The sequence below is a fragment of the Arachis ipaensis genome, chromosome B09 (assembly GCF_000816755.2).
Source record: "Arachis ipaensis cultivar K30076 chromosome B09, Araip1.1, whole genome shotgun sequence".
Lineage (NCBI taxonomy): Eukaryota > Viridiplantae > Streptophyta > Magnoliopsida > Fabales > Fabaceae > Arachis > Arachis ipaensis.
The window spans coordinates 29030488-29042338 of record NC_029793.2 but is presented as its reverse complement, the minus strand read 5'-3'; positions in this window follow the sequence as shown (position 1 = coordinate 29042338).

Sequence of the window (11851 nt, the reverse complement as noted above, 5' to 3'; positions counted from 1 at the left end):
TTGATTTTCAGTTGCTTGGGGACAAGCAACAATTTAAGTTTGGTGTTGTGATGAGCGGATAATTTATACGCTTTTTGACATTGTTTTTGCATAGTTTTTAGTATGATTTAGTTAGTTTTTAGTATATTTTTATTAGTTTTTAAATAAAAATTATATTTCTGGACTTTACTATGAGTTTGTGTGTTTTTCTGTGATTTCAGGTATTTTCTGGCTGAAATTGAGGGACTTGAGCAAAAATCAGATTCAGAGGCTGAAGAAGGACTGCAGATGCTGTTGGATTCTAACCTCCCTGCACTCAAAGTAGATTTTCTGGAGCTACAGGAGTCCAAAGGCGTGCTCTCAATTGCGTTGGAAAGTAGACATCCAGGGCTTTTCAGCAATATATAATAGTCCATACTTTGCATGAGTTTAGATGACGCAAACTGGCGTTCAACGCCAGCTTTCTGCCCTATTCTGGTGTTAAACGCAAAAAACAAGTTGCAAAGCAGAGTTAAACGCTAGAAACAGGTTACAAACTGGCGTTTAACTCCAAGGAAGACCTCTACACATGGAAGCTTCAATGCTCAGCCCAAGCACACACCAAGTGGGCCCGGAAGTGGATTTCTGCATCATTTACTTATTTTTGTAAACCCTAGGTTACTAGTTCAATATAAATAGGACCTTTTATTATTGTATTGAGGATCTTGGTCATTCTGGTTCCCTCTCTGGGGCCGAAGCCAACGAACACCATTATCACTTATGTATTTTTAACGGTAGAGTTTCTACACACCATAGATTAAGGTGTGGAGCTCTGCTGTTCCTCATGAATTAATGCAAAGTACTATTATTTTTCTATTCAATTCAAGCTTATTCTTATCCTAAGATATTCATTCGCACTCAAGAACATAATGAATGTGATGATTATGTGACGCTCATCACCATTCTCATTTATGAACGCGTGCCTGACAACCACTTCCGTTCTATATGAAGACAAGCTAGAATGAGTATCTCTTAGATATCTAATACAGGGGACCTAGTCCGAGATATTAGAGTCTTCGTGGTATAAGCTAGAATTATTGGCGGCTATTCTTGAGATCCGGAAAGTCTAAACCTTGTCTGTGGTATTCCAAGTAGGATCTGGGAAGGAATAGCTGTGACGAGCTTCAAACTCGCGAGTGCTGGGTGATAAACCACTATTTTATGGTTTATCTTATGCTCAATTGAGTAGATTTTATCAACTCTTTACCCACCTATTCATACTATTTGCATGATTTTACATTTGCCTTCCTAATTATGTGCTTTGATTGAAAACATGCTTCTTTGGCCTTAAGTTCCCTATGTTTAATCCTCTCTTATTATCATTAGATGCCTTGATATGTGTGTTAAGTGATTTCAGAGATTACAGGGCAGGAATGGCTCAGAGGATGGAAAGGAAGCATGCAAAAGTGGAAGGAATACAAGAAGTTGGAGAAATTGCTAAGCTGTCCAGCCTGACCTCTTCGCACTTAAACAGCTATAACTTTAGCTACAGAGATCCAAATGACGCGGTTCCAATTGCATTGGAAAGCTAACGTCCGAGGCTTCGATTTGATATATAATATGCCATAGTTTCCCTGATGCTAGACGACGCGAATGCATACTCCACGCGGCCGCATCGCAGTGACGAAAAATCAGCGTATTTGAATTCGCAACCAGCGAATTCTGGGATGTTTCTGACCCAGTTTGCGGCTCAGAAAACACATATTAGAGGCTATAAAGTGGAAGAATGCATCCATTCATAATCAAGCTTTCATTATTCACAATTTTAGGATTTAGATGTAGTTTTTAGAGAGAGAGTTTCTCTCCTCTCTCTTAGGATTAGGATTTAGGATTTCTCTTAGTTTTAGGAGTGACTCTCAATCCGAGGTTCAATGTTCTTCTATTTTTATTTATTCTATTATTTTATTTTAGTTTGTTAATGTTGGTTTATGAACTCCATGTTAGAATTGATCTCTTTATTTAATATAATTTGAAGTATTTCAGACTTATGATTGCTCTCTTTAATTTATTAATGCTCTTTATTTATCCAAATTATTTTCATTCAAGTAGATTTTTTCCCTTTTGGCTTTGGTTGAGTCATTGGAGACACTTGAGTTATCAAACTCATTATTGATTGAAAATTGGATTTCTTCATTTCATTAATTCAAGTTCCAATAACTCTAGCCTTTCCCAAGGAAAGACTAGGACCTGAGGAATCAAAATTAATTCATCCACTTAACTTACCTTCATAGTTAGAGGTTAACAAAGTGGGAGAAAAATCAAATTCTCATTACAATTGATAAGGATAACCAGGATAGGACTTCCAGTTCTCATACCTTGCCAAGAGTTTATTTTATACTTATTTATTTATTTTTATTGCTTTGAAAATATACCTGTGCCCATTGCCCAAACTCCAGAATCCCAATTTACAAACTCATAACTAATAATAAGAACATACCTCCCTGCAATTCCTTGAGAAGACGACCCGAGGTTTAAATACTCGGTTATCAATTTTAAAAAGGGGTTTGTTACTTATGACAACCAAAACGTTTGTATGAAAGGACTTTTGAAGGTTTAGAAACTATACTTGCAACGAGGATTTATCCGCAAATTTCTAGACCACGCAAAAGTTCTCTCATCAAAATGGCGCCGTTGCCGGGGAATGCAAACGTGTGCCTTATTATTGGTTATTGTAAATATTTGCTTTTTACCTGTTTATTTGTTTTTATTTTTATTTTTATTTTTGCTTTTTCGTAAATTAAGAGGTTATTGGTTTTTATTTAGTTATTAAAAATTTTTTGAAAAATTTGTTCTTGGTGTTCATCTTGATCTTCGAGTTGTTCTTAGTTGTTTTCCTTGTTTTGATCTAAAAATTTTAAGTTTGGTGTCATTTTATTATTTTTCTCTTTCCTCGTTTAATTCAAAAATATCTTTTCTCTTTATTTTAATTGAAATTTTCGAAATTTGCATTAAAAAAAAATTCAGATTTTTATTTTTTTTTATCTTATTTCAAAAATCAAATTTCAAAATTCAAATTTAAAAATTTTCAAAATTCAAATTTAAAAATTTTCAAATCTCAAATTTCAAGTTTCAAAATTCAAATTTAAAAAATTTAAAATTCAAATTTCAAAATTCAAATTTCAAAATTTAAAATTTGTTTTTATTTTCGTTTTTAATTTTTATTTGCTACTATGAACTCTCACCCCTTTGGCTATGAGTCTGGTTACAATTATGTTGCAGGAAGAGGAAATTACAATGAGAACAGGCATCAAGGTTGGAACAATCAAAGATGGGAGGAGCCACAAGGATTTGATAAACCCTCATGGCAACAACCACCTCCAATGAACTATCAACAACCACCACCATATGCCTATAAATCCTCTCCTCAACATGACTTTGGACCACCATACTCACAAGCCCCTCATCACCAAACACCACCATATGACCCTAACCCACATCCACCATACCAACCACCCTATGAACCAAATGAACCATACATAAATCTACTCCGACCTCCATTGGATAACAATACACTCATCTTTAACATCATTGGTCTCACCTCTACACTCCAAAATCTTATATCCCGTATGAACCAACCTTCTACCTCTAATATTCAACCCTCAAGCTCTAGTGCACTTCCTTTTCAACCAAATAATGATCTCTTCATCCCATCACCACCCTCCATGGGAGAGCACCAACATCCATCAATCCAAGAGCAGGATGATCCCAAATATGCTATTGATATGGAACAGGAAAGAAGGAATCATCTTCGCGAATCCATACTTCATAAGGAGCTAGAGGAGGCCCTACGGGTAAAGGTAGGAGAAACCTTTGAAGATGAAACAGTAGTTGAAAGGAGTTGTCATGGAAAGAAAATCATCGAGGATGAGTACGATTTTATACTTAAACAACTGGACAAAGCAGCAATTATTAAAAAGGAAGAAGTGGTTGCAGACTTAAGAGATGCTGTACCTCCATTGGAAAGTCCAGTCACAGAAGCACAGCCTCCCATGCCCTTGATGAGCAATGAAGAAAAGATTGAACTAGAAGAAAGCTACCAAGAGGAAGAGGTTAAAATTGAAGAAGCTTGCAAAGAGGTGGAAGTTGTCAAAGAGTACAAGGGAGTGGAGCTTGAAATCACCTTACCAAAGTTATTGGAGACCCCTCCCCCTAAGTTGCCATCATCCTTCACAACATTCAAGTGGGTAAAATTCATATCCCTTAGCTTTCTAATTCCACTTGAATATGGGCTACTGGAGACAGATGGTCAACTTAGAACTCTTTGTGGCATTAAGAGTAAGAGGAAGATGGTCAGTGATAAGAACTGTCCTGCAAGGTTCATTATGGTTGGAAGCTTTAAGTTTAAATGCAAAGGTTGGTGTAAAACTCAATTGAATGGGTCCAGCAAGTTGTTTGGACGCTTCAGTGAGAATTCTAAAGCTGAACCAACCCGGATGGAATCATGATAATCAACTTGAAGACGGGTTCAAAAGCAAGGTTTGGGACCCCGGAATTCATTCCAACAATCAATACTCTTGGGGCCTTGTCACTTGCTTTAACTTACTTGAAGGCTTTCTGCGCCTAGTTTGGGATCCCGGAGGCTGTTGGCATTCCAAATATTGGTGGGGATTTCCGGATGAGTTCAAGCATAAGCCATCATAACAGGAGGCTCATCAAATGTCCAACTTAAGGACTTTAACTAAAAGTGCTAGGTGGGAGACAACCCACCATAGTATGATCGTCCCTTTTTAAGTCTTAATTCTAGTCTGTTTTGTTTGTTTTCGAGTTTTATTTTATTGAACCTGGAGTTTTGCATAACATTCATATTAGCATTGCATTCTGCATACTGCATTATATATATAAAAAAAATCACGCGACGTGACTGCCTCATCGACGCGTCCGCGTCGCAGGGAGCTGGGAGACAATAATAATATGAACAGAGAGTTACGCAGGAGCAGGGCTGGAGGTGTGCAAATGGCACAAATCGTCCCACGCGACCGCGTCGCTGACGCGACCGCGTCGAATGGGAATACTGGCCTCCCACGCGACCGCGTCACCCACGCGGCCGCGTGACCTGAAAATCGACGTCAAAAGGGTGCATGGCCGAAAGTTGTGCTAGAGTGGTGCTGGATTGGTGCTGAACGCACAATCCTTCCCACGCGGACGGATGACTGACGCGTCCGCGTCATATGCTTATACTAGCCACTCACGCAATCGCATGCCCCACGCGATCGCGTCGCCCAATATTTGGCATTCAATGATTTTGAACAGAGTTGTGCGAGCGCGAGGCTGCCCTCGCGCCAGCAGCATAAAACGGGTCACGCGACCGCGTGACCGACGCGACCGTGTCAATCAGTTTAAGCGCAAGACGCGCGACCGCGTGCCCCACGCGACCGCGTCGCTTGCGCCGCACAGCTTATCCTAATTTGCCAAATATCTTATCTTTTCTTCTCTAATCCTAATTTTCCTCCCTCCTTTCTTACTTACTTCTTCTTCCCTTCTTTCCCTTCTCATTCTTATTATCTTTTATTTTATTTTACTTAATTTATTTGCATATTTCATTCATTGCATCTTAATTTTGTGCATATATTTATTTTCTTTTCTAAATTAATTATTTTTTCCTTTGGTGTTAAAATTTTCTTATTTCACTGTTGCATCTTCTCTTGAATTATTTTGGGTGCTTAGTAACTTATTTTATTCTGGTTAGGTAATATTATTTAAATCAATGCCAATCTTTTATACCTGTATTAATTTTGCATTGACATGAATTTACATTACCTCTCCTTATCCACACTCTCCCTCATTGTTGCAAAAATTTTGCACCACTGGTATGCCATGAGCTTCTATTGTTTTCTCACGTACATGTTGAAGCTTCCATGTAAATGAAACCCTTATCAATTGGCATTAACCCACCCATACTTTATTTATTTTCTTATCTTTATTTCTGGGTTACTTTTCTTCCCTTTTTCTTTCAGGATGGCCACCCGGAAGGGAACCGGAAGACGTTTACATGGGGAGACAAACAAGTTCATCTGCACAATCCTTGAAGAAAAGCATCAGTTGGAACAACCCGTCCACCTGCACATCTCAGCATGCACCGAGGACGGTGCAATCTTTAAGTGTGGGGAGGTCGATACCGATCTCCATGGGTTAGTATTTTCTTATCAACACCAATATTTTATTTTTCTTGTTAGTTGTTGCATTTGCATGTTTGATTGCATATTTATTTGATTTTATGCATTTAGTTACTACTTGGTTAAAGTAATAAATTTCTTTTTAAGACCCTATTTTTGAAAAATTTCACTAATTTAAATTGAAAAATTTTTGTGTTAAATTTGTTTGAAGTTGTATTTGGAACATGGTTTTTGAGCCAAAGAATACACAACCTGTGAGATTTTGAGCTTATTTATATGGTTACATTATTTAACCATAAATTTTTATTCCTGTGTGTTTCCTTCTCTATGATTGAAATTTATATTTTGTTCTAATCTATATGTCCATTATTTAGTGTATTTACATGCTTGCATATGATTGAGGCCATTGTTTGATTTTAGCTCACTTATCCCAAATAAGCCTACCCTTTAAATCACCCTTGTCAGCCACTTTGAGCCTTTTAATCCCCATTTGTTCTGTATTTTACCACATCACTAGCCTTAAGCAGAAAAACAATTAAATATCCCAATTGAATCTTTGGTTAGCTTAAGATAGGGATTGTGCAAAAATTAAGTGTGGGAAAACTGTGGGAACTTGGGTTAATAAGGGAATGTATCATGTTTCTAATTTTGAATATTGGAAAATTTGGGTACCTACTCATGTAAAACAGAAAATTAAAAATTCCATTTGCATTGATATGTTATTCTAGTTTTTATGTCTCTCTAAAAAAAAAAAGAGAAAAAATATATAATATAAATAAATAAATAAGGGGACAAAATTACCCCAATGTTAAGTTAATAAAAGATCAATGCGTATGTGATAAAATTAAAAAAAAAATTGATACATGAGTATGTAATGCAAAAGTGAAGACTATGGGTAGCTAGGCATGATTCTAGAGTTATATAGAGTATATGTATGTTAGGTGAAAGCTTAGGTTAATTAAAGATTCAATTTATAAAGCTCAAAAGTCACTTAGCCATATACATACACCCTTACCCTTACCTTAGCCCCATTACAACCTTGAAAAGACCTCATGATGTTTGCATTGGTATATTAAATATTGTTGATTGGTTAGGTGAAGAACAAATTTTAGAAAGCATGACTAGAGAAGAGTAGAGTGAATTACCCTATACACTTGAGAGACTAGAGTGATATACACTACCAGTAAGGGTTCAATGCTTGATTCTATGTTCCATGCTTTCATGAGCAATCTTCTTACAAGTTTACTTGTCTTTTATTGTATGATTTGAATTAGTAAAATCTGATTTATGTTTGTCTTGGAGAACTTGTTTGCTTTTAACCAAGTAGGTAGAAACATTTTGCATGTAGTTGCATTCATGCAGATAGGTTGCATTTCATATTAATCTACCATTCCTCTTCATCTTTATAGCTTCTCTTGAGCTTAGCATGAGGATATGCTATTGTTTAAGTGTGGGAAGGTTGATAAACCACTATTTTATGGTTTATCTTGTGCTCAATTGAGTGGATTTTATCAACTCTTTACCCACCTATTCATACTATTTGCATGATTTTACATTTGCCTTCCTAATTATGTGCTTTGATTGAAAACATGCTTCTTTGGCCTTAAGTTCCCTATGTTTAATCCTCTCTTATTATCATTAGATGCCTTGATATGTGTGTTAAGTGATTTCAGAGATTGCAGGGCAGGAATGACTCAGAGGATGGAAAGGAAGCATGCAAAAGTGGAAGGAATACAAGAAGTTGGAGAAATTGCTAAGCTGTCCAGTCTGACCTCTTCGCACTCAAACGGCTATAACTTTAGCTAAAGAGGTCCAAATGATGCGGTTCCAGTTGCGTTGGAAAGCTAACGTCTGGGGCTTCGATTTGATATATAATATGCCATATTTGCTCTGACGCTAGGTGACGCGAACGCGTACTCCACGCGGCCGCATCGCAGTGACAAAAAATCAGCGTATTTGAATTCGCAACCAGCAAATTCTGGGATGTTTCTGACCCAGTTTGCGGCCCAGAAAACACAGATTAGAGGCTATAAAGTGGGGGAATACATCCATTCATAATCAAGCTTTCATTATTCACAATTTTAGGATTTAGATGTAGTTTTTAGAGAGAGATGTTCTCTCCTCTCTCTTAGGATTAGGATTTAGGATTTCTCTTAGTTTTAGGAGTGACTCTCAATCACAGGTTCAATGTTCTTCTATTTTTATTTATTCTATTATTTTATTTTAGTTTGTTAATGTTGGTTTATGAACTCCATATTAGAATTGATCTCTTTATTTAATATAATTTGAGGTATTTCAGACTTATGATTGCTCTCTTTAATTTATTAATGCTCTTTGTTTATCCAAATTATTTTCATTCAAGTAGACTTTTTTTCCTTTTGGCTTTGGTTGAATCATTGGAGACACTTGAGTTATCAAACTCATTGTTGATTGAAAATTGAATTTTTTCATTTCATTAATTCAAGTTCCAATAACTCTAGCCTTTCCCAAGGAAAGACTAAGACCTGAGGAATCAAAATTAATTCATCCACTTAACTTACCTTCATAGTTAGAGGTTAACAAAGTGGGAGAAAAATCCAATTCTCATTACAATTGATAAGGATAACTAGGATAGGACTTCCAGTTCTCATACCTTGCCAAGAGTTTATTTTATACTCATTTATTTATTTTTATTGCTTTGAAAATATACTTGTGCCCATTGCCCAAACTTCAGAACCCCAATTTACAAACTCATAACCAATAATAAGAACATACCTCCCTGCAATTCCTTGAGAAGACGAAACGTTTGTATGAAAGGACTTTTGAAGGTTTAGAAACTATACTTGCAACGAGGATTTATCCGCAAATTTCTAGACCACGCAAAAGTTCTCTCATCACTGGGCGTAGTGACAGACGCAAAAGGATTATTGAATCCTATTCCAGCAGGATCGAAAACCGACAGATGATTAGCCGTGCAGTGACAGCGTATTTTTGACCATTTTCACTGAGAGGACGGGATGTAACCATTGACAACGGTGATGCCCAACATACAGCTTGCCATGGAAAGGAGTATGAAGGATTGGATGAAGACAGTAGGAAAGCAGAGGTTCAGAAGGAACAAAAGCATCTCCATATGCTTATCTGAAATTCTCACCAATAAATTACATAAGTATTTCTATCCTATTTTATATTTTAATTATATTTTAATTATCAAATCTCCATAACCAATTGAATCTACCTGACTGAGATTTACAAGATGATCATAGCTTGCTTCAAGCCGACAATCTCCGTGGGATCGACCCTTACTCACGTAAGGTTTATTACTTGGACAACCCAGTGCACTTGCTGGTTAGTTGTGTGAAGTTTTGAAGAAGAACTAAGATTATGAACGTGCGTATTAAGTTTTTAGTGCCGTTACCAAGGAATGAACGATCACGATTTCGTGCACCAGTAGAATAGTTGAAAACAAAGGAAAATTTGAGAAACAGGGCGTGTGCGGCCGCATAGGAGTGTGATCGCGCACGCTCTGGAGAGTTTTAAAATGTGTGCATACGCACAGGGGTGTGCGTACGCAAAGGTGTCAAAGTTTACAAAGTCTGTTCACTCGCACAGGGCATGCTAGCGCCCCCAACAGACGACCCTTCCCGACTTGTGCGTGCACACAGGGCTGTGCGTACGCACAGGTCGCAATTCTTCATTGATGTGTGCGCGCACAAGCTGTGCTAACACTACAAGAAGAACACATTTCCCTGCCTGTGTGTATGCATAGATCAAGATTTTCGTAGGGTTGTGCATCCGCACAGGGCTGTGCATGCGCACATATCAGAAATCCTGAAATTCTGCAACTTTGCATAATTTTAGATTTTCAACACCATCTTTGAATGATCATAACTTCCTCTAAAAAATTCCAAATTTCACAAACTTTATATCGATTAAAAGAATTTTCAAAGATCTTTAATTCTAGATAAATTCATCAGATTTTGAAAACCGAGGCAAAAATTATGATTAGACAAAGTTCACTAAAAATCAACTTTTACCAAAAGTTCCCAAATTACCAATTTTTCCAACTTCCATTTCTCAAACCAACCGAAACCATATCAAACCATCCCAAACTCTAATTCTTATCAAATATCACCCTTCATATCACATTACACCAAACTTACCATATTTTCATTCACATTTCATCATCTTCAACCTTATCATCAATATATCACATTTTTACAACCACACTGCCAAATCGTCAATTTCACATCACCCATATCATCATCATGCCTTTTCAATTTACACAATCAATCATCATTATCATATTACCATCATTCATCATAATCAAACTCAACAATCATTAACTCATCATAATTCACTACATACCATCATTTAACAACTCAACAACTATTTAAATTCAAACCTATCCTATGGGTCACTAGCCTAAGTGTCCATGAATATTATATACTACATAGAGAAAACTGAAACCATACCTTGACCAATTTCCTATATACCAAAACTCAAAATTGAGCACCAATTGAGCTTTCAACCACAATCCAACCACCAATGTAACTCCAACAAGCACCAACAAGCTCCAAACTCACAATAATCAAGCTATATATATATATATATATATATATATAAATCACCAAAAATCAACCTAGGGTTCCAATTAAACATAATGTCACAAGAGTTTAATGTCTCTTACCTTTTCCAACAGATTTGGAAGCCAAAACCCAATGCTAAGCAAGGATTAGAGTGAACCTAAACATCCAAAATCACAAAAACTCACTTAATCCCAAGCCCTAAATTTTCGAAATTTTGAGGAGAAGAACTGAGAGGGATTTGAGCTCTCCTTACCATTTTCTTATATGAGTTTCATAGAACTCTTCACAAGGAACGCGTAGCCGCTAACGGCACGCAAATCAGAGCACCGTAGCTCGAGATATCGCTAAGAGAAGAGAGGTGTGAATAGTATTTTCTCCTTCCTCTTCTCCCCTTCTTCTTTTCTGGTGTCTGTGTGTTTATAAGGTGAGGGTTCATTAAATGAACCTTATATATGTTGGGCTTGGGCCCAACTTGGGCCCGGTCCAACCCGTTAGTATTTTTAGCCCGTTTGGCCCAACTTCGGGCCAAACCTTTAAAATTAATGCCCGGTTTTCCATTTCCAATGTTCTTCTAAGGTTTTTAACAGTTTTCACTTTTCTCGTGCAGTACCGGGCAGACTTGAACCGGTTCAACCGGTTCAACGTCGATTCGTGGATTTTCACAGAAAACACATTTTTTGACTCAGAAAGACCTACTGTGTCCGAAAATCACCTTTAAATCCTCAAATTATCACTCTAACTTTGCGGAGTCTAATCTGGGCAAGATAATCACTTAATTAACCGGTTGATTAGTTACGGTTCTTACAGTGTCCATCCAGTCGTGCTCTTTCGCCAGTTCACCATGTCTCTTGCATCCTCCTTGCTGGTTTGTCGCATCCTATTGCCTCCTCCTCGCAGTTCGTCCTGTAACCTTGCTCGTCTTATCCTCACTAGTCTCGTGGCGTCTCTTCTGGCCGGTCTTGCGGCGTCTCTTCCTCTTTCTCAGATCTAGATGGAGATCCCTCAAATAATAACATTTATTTGGAGTTTTTTTTTGTTTTTTTTATTATGTTTTATGCCTCTTATTTTTATTTATTTTAATTTTGTTATATTTTTATTAGATTTTAGAATTTACTCTAATTTTATTTATTTATTATTTATTTTGTTTATTAG